We start from the raw sequence: 20357 nt of genomic DNA on the forward strand, positions 1-20357 counted from the left end.
CACACCTCATCCTCTCATGCCATTGCGCACTCCTACTCGCCTTCCATTCATATACACAAAACACTTCTCCTCCACAATGACAACCCTCCAACCATGTCCCACTTACCTCCCACACTCATCACTCACCCTCGGCAGGCTAGTTCTCCTTCCACCATCAACATCATCACACCCATCATCCTCACTAGCTACAACCCCTCTGTTGCGTCATCTCAACTGATGGCTCCAGACTTCAACACTTCAACACTCCTGACCACACGTGCTATTACCTCATAAAAACTCTCCATCCTATCTGAACCTGCACATGTACAATCACATCCCTGGATTTCCTCATAGTCACTCGCTAACCGGAACAGCCAACCTCACCTAAATCTACTTCCTCCAGAGTATGCTCACATTCCCTTCACTCACTCTGGCTACACATCTACCTCAGCTGCTCACTTCACTCTTTCCCTTCTTATGACAACACCATGCAGTAACTGGCAAACAGCATCACCTCACCTAATTTCCACCCTAAACCCACTTTACACTACCACACCGAGAAAACATGAAATACCTCACAACACGGTGCTTGGCCTCCTTGCACATGCACATGCCATACCTCTTCCCACCCTCCGAACAAAACCCTCTCTCTCATCCTCAGACTTCTGGAGCTAAAACACCCTCCCGCCCACCTGTCAAACAATCCACTGTCTCCTAAAACCCGTCACCTAGAGCACAAGCTAAATCTCCTCAGCTCAAAACTCTCTCAGCATGATAAGACTGAATCTCAACCAACCACCAGACTATCATCTCTTCTAGACTATTTGCCACGCCCCAGCTGAAGACAAACTATCCTTGCTCAATACCTAGGAATAGTCGGTTACCTTGCCCCACAAGATTCACACCCACTCTCTCCCAAGCTGAAATCGACTACTTTCTTACAAGCTACAACACCTAGCAACCCCCAATTACCTCCGTTGCTATTCCTCCTACCACCATCTCAACCCTAGACAACTCCAGCCAGCAGAAATCCCAGTTGTCTCCTTGACCCAATGCAAACACAAGTCTTATCCAGAGATGAAGCCTGCTATCAGGAACAATATCTCAATAATAACCATATTCCATGATACCTCACACACCAAATCCATCAGCTTTTCCCTACACACCACGCTTTACAACTGTCAATCTGCTATGAAACCCAAACTGGAGATCTCCAATACTTTTTCTAAATACAATCTTGACCTCTTAATCCTGACAGAGACCTGGTTCTTTTTTTGTCAAACTGTTTTTATTGGTGTAGGAGGCTGGCCTGGTTTGTAGTGGGTACCTATGGTACTTACACCTTATACCAGGTCCAGTTATCCCTTATTAGTGAAATGGAGGCAGAGTCTAGAAGCCAGGCTCTGTAGAGGTAGCTGTGGATGAACAGCCTAGGCTTATCTAGGAGACATGCAAAGCTCATGCAATACCACTGTAGTCACACAGTTCTCACACACATGAAAGAAAATTCTCAGTGTTACAAAAATAAAGGTGCTTTATTTTGGTGACACAAATACCAAAAATATCATAGAGATGATACTCCCTTAGGAAGTAAGTAATACACAAGTTATATACACTAGTATGCAGAAATAGGCATAAAAACAGTTAGAAAACTACAATTAGTGAAAATCACAATAGTTAGAAATGAGCCTAGGTGGAACACAAACCATATAGTAAGAAAATGGCATGTGAATGTCCGTTTCCCACCTAGGAAAGTGTAGTGTGTAGAGGGGAGCTGGGAGTACTAGAAAACCCCAAAGGTAAGCATTAGAACCAACCCCAGTGCCCAGGAAGGCAGGAGTAAAACACTGTAACTTTCCCAGAACACACACAGAAACGAAAAGAAGGATTATGCAGGAACCAGAAGAGACTGCAAGATACCAACAGTGGATTCCTGGACCCGAGGACCTGTGGAAGAAGGTGACCAAGTGCAAGAAGCACAGAAGAGTCCAGGAACAATAGGAACCCCTGCTAACCCGGGTGAACTTGCAAAAGAAGAACCACTGGTGAATAAGAACAGTCAGTACTGCACCCAAGATGACAGAGTTGGGTTCCTGGTTGGTGCAAATGATGTCCCACGCTGTATGGAAGATTGCAGTCTGGTTTGCGTCGCTGAAGTCCACCAACAAGCCTTGGCACACGCAAAGCTAAAGGTTAGGGGGAAAATGGCGCTGGCCGGGACCAGGTGGACTCTACCCAGGAAGGAGAGTCAGAGGGGGCTCTCAGCAACTCAGAGAGCTCACAGAAGACCAGGCAGCGCACACAGGAGTCCCACAGCATGGGAACAAGGAAGGTGCAAAAGAGGCCCACGCAGCACTACGATAAAGGCTCCCACGTAGCTGGAGAACCATTCAGGAAGCTGTGCATCTCAGGATAGAGTGCTGGGGGCCGGAGCTGCAAGATGCACAAAGAACTTTGTGGATGAATGCCAACAAGCCTTGGCAACTGCAAAACACGCAGTGCATGGGGGTACTGTCTTGCGTGGGAAGGCACGCTCTTACCTCCACTAAAGGTGGACAGTTGGACGTAAGGACCATTGGGACCACTGCAGTCCACACCCTGTGATGCAGGATCCATGCAGCTCAGCAGGAAAGGGGATCCATGCAGCCGGTCGTCATTGCAGTAGGTGCCTACTGAAGCAGGCGAATGACTCCTTCACCCCAAGGGAGATTCCTTCGCTCTTCTGGTGCAGGCTTAAGATGAGCTGTCCTCAGAGGATGCACGACCGGGAAACAATTGCAGTTGTTGGCTGGAGCTGAAGATACAATGTTGCAGAAGGAGTCTTGCTTCTTTGTTGCAGTTTGTAGAGTTCCTGGAGGGTATAGATGCAGTTTCTTCAGTGAGAAGTTGAAGTGGAGGATGCAGAGGATTCCTGCTGGAGTCTTGCAATCCACATCTGAGGTACCACCCAAAAGAGAGACCCTAAATAGCCCTGAAAAGGGGATTGGTCAGCTAACCAGGTAAGCACCTATCAGGGGAGGGCTGTGACGTTACCTGCTGGCACTGGCCACTCAGATGCTCCTAGATTTCCCTGCCAACCTTGAATCCAAGATGGCAAAACCCAGAGACCCTCTGGAGGAGCTCTGGGCACCACCCTTGGGGTGGTTGGTGATGGACAGGGGAGTGGTCACTCCCCTTTTCTTTGTCCAGTTTCACCCCAGAGCAGGGACTGGGGGTCCCTGAACTGGTGTAGACTAAATGTGCCCTTCATAGCATTTCCAGTGGCTTGGGGAGGCTACCCCTCCCAAGCATGTAACACCTATTTCCAAAGGGAGAGTGTTTAACACCCCTCTTTCAAGGGAAATCCTTTGTTCTGCCTTCCTGAGCTCAAGCTTTTCAAGCAACAGGAGGGCAGAAACCTGTCTGTGAGGTGGCAGCAGCTGGGGCTGCCTGCGAAACCTAAGAAGGCTGTAATGCCAGTACTGGAACAGGGTGTCCTCTAAGGAGCCCCCAGAGTGCATGGGATCATACAACCAATGCTTGCAAAAGCATGGGGGTATGATTCCTGCGTTTGATACCAAACATGCCTGTGTTCGGAGTTACCATTATGTAGCTGGACATAGGTAGTGACCTATGTTCAGTACACTCGTAAAATGGTGTCCCCACACTCACTAAGTCCGGGAAAATGGGCCTGGAGGTCGGGGAGGCACCTCTCCTAGTGCAGGGGTGCCCACACACTGTGATGCTATTAATTGTGTTTGACCAATGACTTTGTGTTTCACCACTGCGCATATTAGTTGCTCAATGTTCACCAGTAGCACATTATGGGGGTCATTACAACATTGGCGGTAAAAGGCGCTTACCACCGTGCAGAAGACCGCCAATACACCGCCGCAGCAGCGGCTTTCCGCCACAGCTATTATGACACACAGCTCGGAATCCGCCGAAATTCAGACACCCACACAACACCGCCACACCAAAGGTCAGTGATAAACTGGCGGAAACAAATCCTCCACCTCCACGCCAACCGAAACACGCTCATGCTATTACGGCCCACGAATCCACGCAGTGGTCTTTCAACCGCGGTATTCCATTGGCGGTACACACCGCCGCACTCAAAACACACACATCTCCAAAACACCGCCACATTGGACAATTCAAAATACACACACCTGATACACATACAAACAACACTCCCACACACCCAATACAATATAAAACACACACCCACATCACCCACAAACCCCTACGACCAAAAATTAGACACGAAGGCGACAGAGAGAGAGCACAGAATAGACAACCCCACTACACAGAAGCACACAACACCATCACCCACACAACATCCACGCACAAAACACCACACACCACTACACTCACCACAACCATCACCACATACACCACCCCACACATCACCCACACCACCCCATGTCACGCCAAAGACACCCCTGCTTCTCCGAGGAGGAGCTCAGGGTCATCGTGGAGGAAATATTCCATGTAGAGCCACAGCTATTTGGCTCACAGGTACAGCACACATCAATAGCCAGGAAGATGGAGTTATGGCAAAGAATCATGGACAGGGTCAACGCCGTGGGACAGCACCCAAGAAATAGAGAGGACATCAGGAAGAGGTGGAATGACCTATGGGGGAAGGTGTGTTCAACGTTCTCCAGGCACAATATCGCGGTACAGCGAACTGGCGGTGGACCCCCACCTCCTCCCCCACAACTAACAAGATGGGAGGAGCAAGTCTTGACCATCTTGCATCCTGAGGGCCTCGCAGGAGTCGGTGGAGGATGGGACACTGGTAAGTCAATTCTTAACTATCATATCCCCCACCCTACCTGCATGCTATCACACACCCCCACCCTCACCCCCTCCCCTATCACTACAACTCCTCACTAATGTACCCATGACACAAACCACCCATCCCAACACCAAGCCATGCATGACACAACTAAGCATGGACACCCCTCACTAAAGCATGCCCACTGCACATACCCACAACACCCCCCCAACCATCACCACACAAACCCACACACAGGAATGCTTGCACTGGGGTACACAAACACCCACCCATTGCACACCATTACACACACACATGCAATAATCATGCTCTTATGCCCCTGCAGGAACCCGAAGGACCGTCACCACACCAGAGGGTCCAGGCAACACCACTCCACCCCTAGAAGAGGCCCACAATGACGAGAGCAGCTCTGCCCTACTGGATCCTGATGACCAGCCCGGACCATCGTGGGCCTCTGGACAGTCGGTTCCCCTTGCACAGGCACAGACCAACACCGACCTTCCACCCTCTGGGAACACCAGCACAGCACCCACCCAGCGGGCCCAAACCTCCCTACCCAGGACAGGTCAATCAGCGGTGTGTCCACCACTACAGGGCACCCAGGGTAACCCACCACCCCAACAACAACAGGGACCTGGGGGCAGTGGTAGTGGGCACACTGTCCAGGGGATGGAGGCACAGGAACACAGGGGAACTGGGAGGGCTGCTGTGCGACAGGGGGCGGACAGGCCAAGGGAACCCACTCTCCACGAGGACCTATCCTCCATCATGGGAGCATACCACCACTCCCAGGAGACGATGGCGACGGTCCTGGACAAGTTGCAGGAGACCCTGCGCCTGCAGGACGAACTGTATTTGGGGTTCAGGGAGGAGCTCAGGACCATCAGCTCCGCCTTGGGCACCATCGTAGGGGTGCTGAAGGACATACAGCAGACCTTGAGGGACACCGTGGCACTCCAAGGGGCCCCTGACACTAGTCAGGACGATGAAATGCCCACCACCTCCGCCGGCGCTAGTGGACAGGATGCCCCGCCACAGGACCAACACACCAGCACCCCACCCCCTGCAGACGGACAACCACCACGCAAGCAGTCCCTGAGATCCAGGAACAGGACAGAGCAAGATGGCAAGACCCCCGCCAGGAAATGAGACCACCCTGATTGTCCTCCCACTGTCCCACTTTGTTACCCTGTCCATACTTAAACTGCCCCAGCTCCACTTCCTTTGCCCAGATGGGCAGCGCACCTGTGAGACTAATAGACTGGACTCTGCCATGGACATTCCTCCACCATCACCCATCACCATTTTACAACCCCCTCCCATTTCTGATCACTTCAATAAACACCTTCGAAACACAAAACAATCTGGAGTCAGTCTGTGATTTAGTAAAAATGTATTATCAATAACAGTGTCATAATGGGTGTACCATTCTAAAGCTAACAAACCTATGTCACACATCACAAGCCCTTGAAGGATGCAAGCAGTTGACACGTAGGTAACCACACCTGTGAAACCGTAATGGAAGGGTGCAACTCAGTTACAAAATAGTGACTTAAATCGAAAAACAGGATAGAGGAAGACCTGTGAAAGTTAATGTAATGCTAAAAATGAAAATGTTCTCACCTGTCTCTCACTGGAAATATTGCTGTGTGACTGACTCCCTGTTGTCGTTGTCTTCTTCATCACCTTCATCCTCATCACCGTCCACAGGCTCCACAGGCTCCACAGGCTCCACAGCTGCTACAACACCGGCATCTGGATCATCCTCCTGCAGAAAAGGCACCTGGCGTCGCAAAGCCAAATTATGGAGCATGGAGCAGTCAATGATGATGTCGCACACCTTCTTCGGTGAGTAGAATAGGGATCCACCTGTCATATGGAGGCACCTGAACCTGGCCTTCAGCAGGCCGAAGGTGCGTTCGATCACCCTCCTAGTCTGTCCATGGGCCTCATTGTACCGTTCCTCTGCCCTGGTCCTGGGATTTCTCACTGGGGTCAATAGCCACGAAAGGTTGGGGTAACCAGAGTCCCCCAATAGCCATACACGGTACCTCTGGAGTTGACCCATCATATCAGGGATGCTGCTATTCTGCAGGATGTAGGCTTCATGCACTGAGCCAGGAAACATAGTGTAGGAAAGTACCATCTTGCCTGGCATGTTACCCCCATTTTTCACTGTATATATGTTGTTTTAGTTGTATGTGTCACTGGGACCCTGGTAACCCAGGGCCCCAGTGCTCATAAGTGTGCCTGAATGTGTTACCTGTGTAGTGACTAACTGTCTCACTGAGGCTCTGCTAATCAGAACCTCAGTGGTTATGCTCTCTCATTTCTTTCCAAATTGTCACTAACAGGCTAGTGACCATTTTTACCAATTTACATTGGCTTACTGGAACACCCTTATAATTCCCTAGTATATGGTACTGAGGTACCCAGGGTATTGGGGTTCCAGGAGATCCCTATGGGCTGCAGCATTTCTTTTGCCACCCACAGGGAGCTCTGACAATTCTTACACAGGCCTGCCACTGCAGCCTGAGTGAAATAACGTCCACGTTATTTCACAGCCATTTTACACTGCACTTAAGTAACTTATAAGTCACCTATATGTCTAACCTTTACCTGGTAAAGGTTAGGTGCAAAGTTACTTAGTGTGAGGGTACCCTGGCACTAGCCAAGGTGCCCCCACATTGTTCAGAGCCAATTCCCTGAACTTTGTGAGTGCGGGGACACCATTACACGCGTGCACTACATATAGGTCACTACCTATATGTAGCTTCACAATGGTAACTCCGAATATGGCCATGTAACATGTCTATGATCATGGAATTGCCCCCTCTATGCCATCCTGGCATAGTTGGCACAATCCCATGATCCCAGTGGTCTGTAGCACATACCCTGGTACTGCCAAACTGCCCTTCCTGGGGTTTCACTGCAGCTGCTGCTGCTGCCAACCCCTCAGACAGGCATCTGCCCTCCTGGGGTCCAGCCAGGCCTGGCCCAGGATGGCAGAACAAAGAACTTCCTCTGAGAGAGGGTGTGACACCCTCTCCCTTTGGAAAATGGTGTGAAGGCAGGGGAGGAGTAGCCTCCCCCAGCCTCTGGAAATGCTTTCTTGGGCACAGATGTGCCCAATTCTGCATAAGCCAGTCTACACCGGTTCAGGGAACCCCTTAGCCCTGCTCTGGCGCGAAACTGGACAAAGGAAAGGGGAGTGACCACTCCCCTGACCTGCACCACCCCTGGGAGGTGTCCAGAGCTCCTCCAGTGTGCTCCAGACCTCTGCCATCTTGGAAACAGAGGTGCTGCTGGCACACTGGACTGCTCTGAGTGGCCAGTGCCACCAGGTGACGTCAGAGACTCCTTGTGATAGGCTCCTTCAGGTGTTGCTAGCCTATCCTCTCTCCTAAGTAGCCAAACCCTCTTTTCTGGCTATTTAGGGTCTCTGTCTCTGGGGAAACTTTAGATAACGAATGCAAGAGCTCATCCGAGTTCCTCTGCATCTCTCTCTTCACCTTCTGCCAAGGAATCGACTGCTGACCGCGCTGGAAGCCTGCAACACTGCAACAAAGTAGCAAAGACGACTACTGCAACTCTGTAACGCTGATCCTGCCGCCTTCTCGACTGTTTTCCTGGTGGTGCATGCTGTGGGGGTAGTCTGCCTCCTCTCTGCACTAGAAGCTCCGAAGAAATCTCCCGTGGGTCGACGGAATCTTCCCCCTGCAACCGCAGGCACCAAAAAGCTGCATTACCGGTCCCTTGGGTCTCCTCTCAGCACGACGAGCGAGGTCCCTCGAATCCAGCAACTCTGTCCAAGTGACTCCCACAGTCCAGTGACTCTTCAGTCCAAGTTTGGTGGAGGTAAGTCCTTGCCTCACCTCGCTAGACTGCATTGCTGGGAACCGCGACTTTTGCAGCTACTCCGGCCTCCGTGCACTTCTGGCGGAAATCCTTTGTGCACAGTCCAGCCTGGGTCCACAGCACTCTAACCTGCATTGCACGACCTCCTAAGTTGTTGTCCGGCGACGTGGGACTTCTTTGTGCGACTTCGGGTGAGCACCATTTCACACATCCTCGTAGTGCCTGTTTCTGGCACTTCTCCGGGTGCTGCCTGCTGCTAGGAGGGCTCCTTGTCTTGCTGAACGTCCCCTCTACCTCCTGGTCCACTTTGTGACCTCCTGGTCCCTCCTGGGCCACAGCAGCATCCAAAAACGCTAACCGCACAATTTGCAGCTAGCAAGGCTTGTTGGCATTCTTTTGGCGGGAAAACACTTCTGCACAACTCTACAAGGCGAGAGGGATCCGTCCTCCAAAGGGGAAGTCTCTAGCCCTTTGCGTTCCTGCAGAAACCGCAGCTTCTTCTGTCCAGTAGAAGCTTCTTTGCACCCGCAGCTGGCATTTCCTGGGCATCTGCCCATCTCCGACTTGCTTGTGACTTTTGGACTTGGTCCCCTTGTTCCACAGGTACCCTAGATTGGAAATCCACAGTTGTTGCATTGTTGGTTTGTGTCTTTCCTGCATTATTCCTCTAACACGACTTCTTTGTCCTTAGGGGAACTTTAGTGCACTTTGCACTCACTTTTCAGGGTCTTGGGGAGGGTTATTTTTCTAACTCTCACTATTTTCTAATAGTCCCAGCGACCCTCTACAAGGTCACATAGGTTTGGGGTCCATTTGTGGTTCGCATTCCACTTTTGGAGTATATGGTTTGTGTTGCCCCTATCCCTATGTTTCCCCATTGCATCCTATTGTAACTATACATTGTTTGCACTGTTTTCTAAGACTATACTGCATATTTTTGCTATTGTGTATATATATCTTGTGTATATTTCCTATCCTCTCACTGAGGGTACACTCTAAGATACTTTGGCATATTGTCATAAAAATAAAGTACCTTTATTTTTAGTATAACTGTGTATTGTGTTTTCTTATGATATTGTGCATATGACACTAAGTGGTACTGTAGTAGCTTCACACGTCTCCTAGTTCAGCCTAAGCTGCTCTGCTAAGCTACCATTATCTATCAGCCTAAGCTGCTAGACACCCTGTACACTAATAAGGGATAACTGGGCCTGGTACAAGGTGCAAGTACCCCTTGGTACTCACTACAAGCCAGTCCAGCCTCCTACATTGGTTGTGCAGCGGTGGGATAAGTGCTTTGAGACTACTTACCACTCTTGTCATTGTACTTTTCATAAGAGAAAAATATACAAAACAAGGTCAGTGTATATACACATAGCCAAAAGGTTTTGCATTTTCTCTTTTCACTCTTTTCTAAGTGCTGAAAAGTACTTCTAACTTTCTAAAAAGTTCTAAAAAGTTTTAAAAGTTTTTTTTTCTCTGTCTTTCTAAAAGCTCTGACAAACTTTTTTCTCTTTTTCTATCACTTTAACTCTCTCTAAAAATGTCTGGCACAGGCCAAAATGTTGACCTGTCTAAGATTGCATATGACCACCTTAGCTGGAAAGGAGCAAGGAGTCTCTGTATAGAGAGAGGTTTGAGTGTAGGGAAGAATCCTTCCTTGGAATTGTTACTTAACATGCTTAGAGAACAAGATAAGGCTAAAAGTGCCCCATCTGTTGAAAAAGTAGCTAATGGTTCCCAATCTGATCCAGGGACTCCCCCAGGAAAAGATTCAGGAAAGAAACTTCTCAGCCTGCCCATTACTAGACAGTCTAGCATAGTTGGTACAGAGGTTGAATCACACCATACTGATGGTGTGCTCTCACATTATACTGTTAGCCAAGCTGTTAGGGTGCCCTCTGTAAGGGACAGGTCTCCTTCTGTCCATTCTCACCATACTTCTGTTTCAAGGAATGTCCCTCCCACCCACCCTGATGACAGATTGTTAGAAAGGGAACTCAATAGATTGAGAGTGGAACAAACCAGACTGAAGCTCAAGAAGCAACAGCTGGATTTGGATAGACAGACTTTAGAAGTAGAGAAGGAGAGACAGAAACTGGGTTTAGAAACCCATGGTGGCAGCAGCAGTATTCCCCATAGTCATCCTGCAAAAGAGCATGATTCCAGGAATCTGCACAAGATAGTTCCCCCTTATAAGGAGGGGGATGACATTAACAAGTGGTTTGCTGCACTTGAGAGGGCCTGTGCTGTACAGGATGTCCCTCAAAGGCAGTGGGCTGCTGTCCTATGGCTATCATTTAGTGGAAAAGGTAGGGATAGGCTCCTTACTGTTAAAGAAAATGAAGCTAATGATTACAAAGTTCTTAAGAATGCACTCCTGGATGGTTATGGCTTAACCACTGAACAATACAGGATAAAGTTCAGAGAGACCAAAAAGGAGTCTTCACAAGACTGGGTTGATTTCATTGACCATTCAGTGAAGGCCTTGGAGGGGTGGTTACATGGCAGTAAAGTTACTGATTATGACAGCCTGTTTAACTTGATCCTGAGAGAGCATATTCTTAATAATTGTGTGTCTGATTTGTTGCACCAGTACTTGGTGGACTCTGATCTGACCTCTCCCCAAGAATTGGGAAAGAAGGCAGACAAATGGGTCAGAACAAGGGTGAACAGAAAAGTTCATACAGGGGGTGACAAAGATGGCAACAAAAAGAAGGATGGTAAGTCTTCTGACAAGGGTGGGGACAAATCTAAAAATGAGTCTTCATCAGGCCCACAAAAACACTCTGGTGGGGGTGGTGGGTCCAAATCCTCCTTTAATCAAAACAAAGAAAAGAAACCATGGTGCTATTTATGTAAAGTAAAAGGCCATTGGACAACAGATCCCAGTTGTCCAAAGAAAAGCACCAAGCCTCCTACCACTACAACCCCTACTGCTACACCTAGTGTCCCTACTAATAGCAGTGGTGGTGGGAGCAAACCTACTAATAGCCAATCCAAGGGAGTAGCTGGGCTCACTATTGGTAACTTAGTTGGGGTTGGCCTTGTAGGGGAGGCCACAGAGGCTGTGTTAGTCTCTGAGGGGGCTATTGATTTAGCCACCTTAGTTGCTTGTCCCCTTAATATGGATAAGTACAAGCAGCTACCCCTAATAAATGGTGTTGAGGTTCAGGCTTACAGGGACACTGGAGCCAGTGTGACTATGGTCATAGAGAAACTGGTCCACCCTGAACAACACCTACTTGGTCACCAGTACCAAGTAACCGATGCTCACAACAACACACTTAGCCACCCCATGGCTGTTGTTAATCTCAACTGGGGGGGGGGGTTACTGGTCCAAAGAAAGTTGTGGTAGCTTCAGATTTACCTGTAGACTGTCTATTAGGGAATGATTTGGAGACATCAGCTTGGTCAGATGTGGAGTTGGAGGCCCATGCAGCAATGCTGGGCATCCCAGGGCATATTTTTGCTTTGACAAGGGCTCAGGCCAAAAAGCAAAAAGGACAGGGAAGCTTGGATCCTGGAACAATGGACCAAGTGCTCCCTAAAGCTAGGGCTAGTAGAAGCAAACCACTTCCTACTATCCCTCCCTCTACAGTGGATTCAACTTCTGAGGAAGATGAATTCCCTCCCTGTGCAGAACCTACACCAGAGGAGCTTCAAGCAGACACTGCTGAGCTTTTGGGTGAAGGGGGGCCTGCCAGGGAGGAGCGGAGTGTGGCACAGCAAACCTGTCCCACATTAGAGGGTCTCAGACAGCAAGCTGTCAAACAGGCTAATGGGGATGTCAGTGACTCTCACAGAGTTTACTGGGAGGACAACCTCTTGTACACTGAGCATAGGGATCCTAAACCTGGAGCTGCCAGGAGATTAGTGATTCCTCAGCAGTACAGAAAGTTCCTCCTAACTCTTGCCCACGACATTCCCCTAGCTGGGCACCTGGGTCAAATGAAAACTTGGGACAGACTGGTTCCATTGTTTCATTGGCCTAGGATGTCTGAGGACACAAAAGATTTTTGTAAGTCCTGTAAAACCTGTCAAGCCAGTGGCAAGACAGGTGGAACTCCAAAGGCACCCCTTATTCCACTGCCTGTGGTTGGGGTACCCTTTGAAAGGGTAGGGGTTGACATAGTTGGCCCCCTTGACCCTCCTACTGCTTCAGGCAATAGGTTTATCTTGGTGGTAGTGGACCATGCCACAAGATACCCTGAAGCAATTCCTTTAAGGACCACTACAGCACCTGCAGTGGCAAAGGCCCTCCTGGGAATATTTTCCAGAGTGGGCTTCCCAAAGGAAGTAGTATCAGACAGGGGAAGCAATTTCATGTCTGCATACTTAAAGGCCATGTGGAAGGAGTGTGGTGTAACTTACAAGTTCACAACACCCTATAACCCACAAACAAATGGACTGGTTGAGAGATTTAATAAAACTCTCAAAGGCATGATTATGGGTCTCCCTGAAAAACTCCGCAGGAGATGGGATATCCTTCTACCATGCCTCCTTTTTGCCTACAGGGAGGTACCCCAGAAAGGAGTGGGCTTCAGCCCCTTTGAACTTCTTTTTGGACACCCTATTAGGGGTCCACTCACACTTGTAAAGGAGGGTTGGGAACAACCTTTAAAAGCTCCTAAGCAGGATATTGTGGATTATGTACTTGGCCTCAGATCAAGGATGGCTGAGTACATGAAAAAGGCCAGCAAAAACCTTCAGGCCAGCCAAGAGCTCCAGAAGCAATGGCATGATCAGAAGGCTGTTTTGGTTCAGTACCAACCAGGGCAGAAAGTGTGGGTCTTGGAGCCTGTGGCCCCAAGAGCACTCCAAGATAAATGGAGTGGACCCCACACAATTGTTGAAAAGAAGGGAGAAGTCACCTATTTAGTTGACTTAGGCACTGCCAGGAGTCCCCTTAGGGTGCTCCATGTCAACCGCCTGAAACCCTACTATGACAGGGCTGATCTCACCCTGCTCATGGCAACTGATGAGGGACAGGAAGAAGACAGTGATCCTCTACCTGATCTCTTCTCTTCCACAGAACAAGATGTTCTTGTGGAAGGTGTAGTTTTGGCTGATTGTCTTACTGCTGAGCAGAAAGACCATTGCATAAATCTCCTAGATCAATTCTCTGAACTCTTCTCTACTGTGCCAGGTACCACTTCTTGGTGTGAGCACACTATAGATACTGGAGACAGTTTACCTGTCAAAAGTAAGATCTATAGGCAGCCTGACCATGTCAGGGACTGCATAAAGCAAGAGGTGCAGAAAATGTTAGAACTAGGAGTGGTTGAGCACTCTGAAAGTCCATGGGCTTCTCCTGTGGTACTTGTACCAAAACCCCATTCCAAAGATGGAAAGAAGGAAATGCGGTTTTGTGTAGACTATAGAGGTCTCAACTTGGTAACCAAAACTGATGCTCACCCTATACCCAGGGCAGATGAGCTCATAGATACACTGGCATCTGCCAAGTATCTAAGCACTTTTGATTTGACTGCAGGGTATTGGCAGATCAAATTGTCAGAAGATGCTAAACCTAAAACTGCATTTTCAACCATTGGAGGACATTACCAGTTTACTGTAATGCCTTTTGGTTTGAAAAATGCACCTGCCACTTTTCAAAGGTTGGTGAACAGAGTCCTGCAAGGGCTGGAAGCTTTCAGTGCAGCATATTTGGACGATATAGCTGTCTTTAGCTCCAGCTGGGATGATCACCTGGTCCACCTATGGAAAGTTTTGGAGGCCCTGCAGAAGGCAGGCCTCACTATCAAGGCTTCAAAGTGCCAGATAGGGCAGGGGAAGGTGGTTTATCTGGGACACCTTGTTGGTGGGGAACAGATTGCACCACTTCAGGGGAAAATCCAAACAATTATTGATTGGGTTCCCCCTACCACTCAGACTCAGGTGAGAGCCTTCCTAGGCCTCACTGGGTATTACAGGAGGTTCATTAAGAACTATGGCTCCATTGCAGCCCCTCTTAATGACCTCACATCCAAAAAAATGCCTAAAAAGGTATTATGGACAGCAAACTGTCAGAAAGCTTTTGAGGAGCTGAAGCAGGCCATGTGCTCTGCACCTGTCCTGAAAAGCCCTTGTTACTCTAAAAAATTCTATGTCCAAACTGATGCATCCGAATTAGGAGTAGGGGCAGTCCTATCACAACTTAATTCTGAGGGCCAGGATCAACCTTTTGCTTTTATTAGTAGGAGGTTGACCCCTAGAGAAAAGCGTTGGTCTGCCATTGAGAGGGAGGCCTTTGCTGTGGTCTGGGCTCTGAAGAAGTTGCAGCCATACCTGTTTGGCACTCACTTCATTGTTCAGACAGACCACAAACCTCTACTTTGGCTAAAACAAATGAAAGGTGAAAATGCTAAATTGTTGAGGGGGTCCATATCCCTACAGGGAATGGACTATACAGTGGAACATAGACCTGGGAGTAGCCACTCCAATGCAGATGGACTCTCCAGATATTTCCACTTAGACAATGAAGACTCATCAGGTCATGGCTAGTCTTATTGTCCTTCGTTTGGGGGGGGGTTGTGTAGGAAAGTACCATCTTGCCTGGCATGTTACCCCCATTTTTCACTGTATATATGTTGTTTTAGTTGTATGTGTCACTGGGACCCTGGTAACCCAGGGCCCCAGTGCTCATAAGTGTGCCTGAATGTGTTACCTGTGTAGTGACTAACTGTCTCACTGAGGCTCTGCTAATCAGAACCTCAGTGGTTATGCTCTCTCATTTCTTTCCAAATTGTCACTAACAGGCTAGTGACCATTTTTACCAATTTACATTGGCTTACTGGAACACCCTTATAATTCCCTAGTATATGGTACTGAGGTACCCAGGGTATTGGGGTTCCAGGAGATCCCTATGGGCTGCGGCATTTCTTTTGCCACCCACAGGAAGCTCTGACAATTCTTACACAGGCCTGCCACTGCAGCCTGAGTGAAATAACGTCCACGTTATTTCACAGCCATTTTTCACTGCACTTAAGTAACTTATAAGTCACCTATATGTCTAACCTTTACCTGGTAAAGGTTAGGTGCAAAGTTACTTAGTGTGAGGGTACCCTGGCACTAGCCAAGGTGCCCCCACATTGTTCAGAGCCAATTCCCTGAACTTTGTGAGTGCGGGGACACCATTACACGCGTGCACTACATATAGGTCACTACCTATATGTAGCTTCACAATGGTAACTCCAAATATGGCCATGTAACATGTCTATGATCATGGAATTGCCCCCTCTATGCCATCCTGGCATAGTTGGCACAATCCCATGATCCCAGTGGTCTGTAGCACAGACCCTGGTACTGCCAAACTGCCCTTCCTGGGGTTTCACTGCAGCTGCTGCTGCTGCCAACCCCTCAGACAGGCATCTGCCCTCCTGGGGTCCAGCCAGGCCTGGCCCAGGATGGCAGAACAAAGAACTTCCTCTGAGAGAGGGTGTGACACCCTCTCCCTTTGGAAAATGGTGTGAAGGCAGGGGAGGAGTAGCCTCCCCCAGCCTCTGGAAATGCTTTCTTGGGCACAGATGTGCCCAATTCTGCATACGCCAGTCTACACCGGTTCAGGGGACCCCTTAGCCCTGCTCTGGCGTGAAACTGGACAAAGGAAAGGGGAGTGACCACTCCCCTGACCTGCACCTCCCCTGGGAGGTGTCCAGAGCTCCTCCAGTGTGCTCCAGACCTCTGCCATCTTGGAAACTGAGGTGCTGCTGGCACACTGGACTGCTCTGAGTGGCCAGTGCCACCAGGTGACGTCAGAGACTCCTTGTGATAGGCTCCTTCAGGTGTTGCTAGCCTATCCTCTCTCCTAAGTAGCCAAACCCTCTTTTCTGGCTATTTAGGGTCTCTGTCTCTGGGGAAACTTTAGATAACAAATGCAAGAGCTCATCCGAGTTCCTCTGCATCTCTCTCTTCACCTTCTGCCAAGGAATCGACTGCTGACCGCGCTGGAAGCCTGCAACACTGCAACAAAGTAGCAAAGACGACTATTGCAACTCTGTAACGCTGATCCTGCCGCCTTCTCGACTGTTTTCCTGGTGGTGCATGCTGTGGGGGTAGTCTGCCTCCTCTCTGCACTAGAAGCTCCGAAGAAATCTCCCGTGGGTCGACGGAATCTTCCCCCTGCAACCGCAGGCACCAAAAAGCTGCATTACCGGTCCCTTGGGTCTCCTCTCAGCACGACGAGCGAGGTCCCTCGAATCCAGCAACTCTGTCCAAGTGACTCCCATAGTCCAGTGACTCTTCAGTCCAAGTTTGGTGGAGGTAAGTCCTTGCCTCACCTCGCTAGACTGCATTGCTGGGAACCGCGACTTTTGCAGCTACTCCGGCCTCCGTGCACTTCTGGCGGAAATCCTTTGTGCACAGTCCAGCCTGGGTCCACAGCACTCTAACCTGCATTGCACGACCTCCTAAGTTGTTCTCCGGCGACGTGGGACTTCTTTGTGCGACTTCGGGTGAGCACCGTTTCACACATCCTCGTAGTGCCTGTTTCTGGCACTTCTCCGGGTGCTGCCTGCTGCTAAGAGGGCTCCTTGTTTTGCTCAACGTCCCCTCTACCTCCTGGTCCACTTTGCGACCTCCTGGTCCCTCCTGGGCCACAGCAGCATCCAAAAACGCTAACCGCACGATTTGCAGCTAGCAAGGCTTGTTGGCGTTCTTTTAGCGGGAAAACACTTCTGCACAACTCTACAAGGCGAGAGGGATCCGTCCTCCAAAGGGGAAGTCTCTAGCCCTTTGCGTTCCTGCAGAAACCGCAGCTTCTTCTGTCCAGTAGAAGCTTCTTTGCACCCGCAGCTGGCATTTCCTGGGCATCTGCCCATCTCCGACTTGCTTGTGACTTTTGGACTTGGTCCCCTTGTTCCACAGGTACCCTAGATTGGAAATCCACAGTTGTTGCATTGTTGGTTTGTGTCTTTCCTGCATTATTCCTCTAACACGACTTCTTTGTCCTTAGGGGAACTTTAGTGCACTTTGCACTCACTTTTCAGGGTCTTGGGGAGGGTTATTTTTCTAACTCTCACTATTTTCTAATAGTCCCAGCGACCCTCTACAAGGTCACATAGGTTTGGGGTCCATTCGTGGTTCGCATTCCACTTTTGGAGTATATGGTTTGTGTTGCCCCTATCCCTATGTTTCCCCATTGCATCCTATTGTAACTATACATTGTTTGCACTGTTTTCTAAGACTATACTGCATATTTTTGCTATTGTGTATATATATCTTGTGTATATTTCCTATCCTCTCACTGAGGGTACACTCTAAGATACTTTGACATATTGTCATAAAAATAAAGTACCTTTATTTTTAGTATAACTGTGTATTGTGTTTTCTTATGATATTGTGCATATGACACTAAGTGGTACTGTAGTAGCTTCACACGTCTCCTAGTTCAGCCTAAGCTGCTCTGCTAAGCTACCATTATCTATCAGCCTAAGCTGCTAGACACCCTATACACTAATAAGGGATAACTGGGCCTGGTGCAAGGTGCAAGTACCCCTTGGTACTCACTACAAGCCAGTCCAGCCTCCTACACATAGCATTTACCTGCAAGATGTACTGGTCTGCCAAACAGACCATCTGGACATTCATCGAATGATAACTCTTCCTGTTTCTGTACACCTGTTCACTCCTGTGGGGGGGGGACCAGAGCTACATGGGTACCATCAATAGCACCTATGACGTTGGGGATATGTCCAAGGGAATAGAACTCACCTTTCACTGTAGGCAAATACTCCACCTGAGGGAAAATGATGTATCTCCTTACTTGTTTCAGCAGGGCAGACAACACTCTGGACAAGACGTTGGAAAACATAGGCTGGGACAACCCTGATGCCATGGCAAACAGTTGTCTGAAAAGACCCACTTGCAAGGAAATGGAGCACTGACCGCACCTGCATGTCAGGGGGGATTCCAGTCGAATGGCAGATTGGTGACATCAGGTCTGGCTCCAACTGGGTACATAGTTCCTGGATTGTGGCACGATCAAACCGGTAGGTTACGATGACATGTCGCTCTTCCATTGTCAACAGGTCCACCAGCGGTCGGTACACCGGAGGATTCCGCCATCTTCTCATATGTCCCAGCAGACGGTGCCTACAAAGGACAACAGCAAAGAACCAGTCATTATTCATCCAGGTATGTACCCACAGTCACACACAAGACTACACCACTCACAAAACCCTTCCTGTATGTGTGTTGAGTGTAGGCCTAGCTATGTGTGACGCAGTAGTAAATGAAGCCATGTGGGCCCATGAAATGGCGGCTGCCTGACCTCTAAACTGGGACAATGTCATTGTGGGGTAACAGCGCTGGCGTTATACACCGTCGCGGTAGGCGGTCGTAGACCGCGGCGGAATGCTGCATTGGTTAACATTGGACCCTATGGGTCCCAGGAGCCAATGAACAGGTGCGCTGGCGGTGATGATGCGCACCGCCGGGGACGTCACCGCCATTTTCCATCACTTCAATCACTAGATACCTGACCTTCGACAGGAGAGGACCTACACTGCAAGTGCTGCTGTGACCTCGGTCTGGAAGCGACGATGGCTGCTGCGTCTGGGGAAAGGGCCCCTGCCTTCACTGCACAGGAGTTGGAGAAACTGGTAGACAGGGTCCTCCCCCAGTACACGCTACTCTACGGTCCTCCAGACCAACAGGTTAGTACACAGGGAGCACGTTGTATGGGCTACGCCTGGGTGGAGAGGGCTGGTTGGAAGAGGGAAGGGGGCAGAGTTCATAGAACATTAATGCATGGGAATGAATGAGCCACATGGCCAGAGTAGGGAGGGGGCCACTCACAACGACGGTGCAGTTGGTAATGATTGTTCTTCTTTCCTTGTGCATCTCATGTAGGTCAGCGCCCACCAGAAGAGGGACATTTGGCGTGCCATCGCCAAGGTGGTCCGGACCCTGGGGGCCCACCAGAGACAGGGCACCCACTGCCGTAAGAGATGGTAGGACACACGCCGCTGCAGCAAGAAGACGGCAGAGGCTCAGCTGGGGATGGCCTCCCAACATGGGAGGGGTGCCCGTCGCACCATGACCCCCCTGATGTTCCGGATCCTGGCGGTGGCCTACCCGGAATTGGATGGGGGCTTGAGGGCATCACAGCAGACACAAGGGGGTGAGTACAACATCATTCTGCTGACTTTGCGTGCAGTGGAGGTGTCTGGGTGGGGGAGGTGGGCTGTGGGTGTCTCTAGGCCAGGGCGAGTTCGGTAGGCAAGGCCCCTCCGTAATGTAGGCCATGTGGCACTGTACCCCACCTCAGCAGAGTGCCAAGTCGAGGTATAGTTGCCCCTGTGGCATCCATGTGCGCCGATGTCCACCATTGCCATATAGGCCATATCCCAGAAATTGCATGTGCAGAGGGCAGGAGCACAGCGTAATGCAGGGGGCATCTGCGTTTGTCTTGTCCGCCAACGGTAGGGGTATGCCATGCACTAAAACCCTCTTTCTTCTGTCTCCCCCCCTTTTTCTGCTCTCCCTGTCCTTTTGTACATCAGCATCAACAGGCGGAGGTAGAGTGGCACCGGAGCACGAGGGAGCTGCATCCCACATGGCCATGGAGGGCCACACCACGGACTCTGAATGCACCAGTGGGACGGAGGGCAAGGGGACTTCACGTCGGCCACCGGATCACCAAGCAGCGACACGGACTCGTTTGACGATGTGGGCTCCCTTGCGGTGGCGGCACCATCTGTGCCCCCCACCTCTACAGGTACAGCCGCCACCCCCC

The sequence above is a fragment of the Pleurodeles waltl genome, chromosome 10 (genome assembly GCF_031143425.1).
Source record: "Pleurodeles waltl isolate 20211129_DDA chromosome 10, aPleWal1.hap1.20221129, whole genome shotgun sequence".
Taxonomy (NCBI): Eukaryota; Metazoa; Chordata; class Amphibia; order Caudata; family Salamandridae; genus Pleurodeles; species Pleurodeles waltl.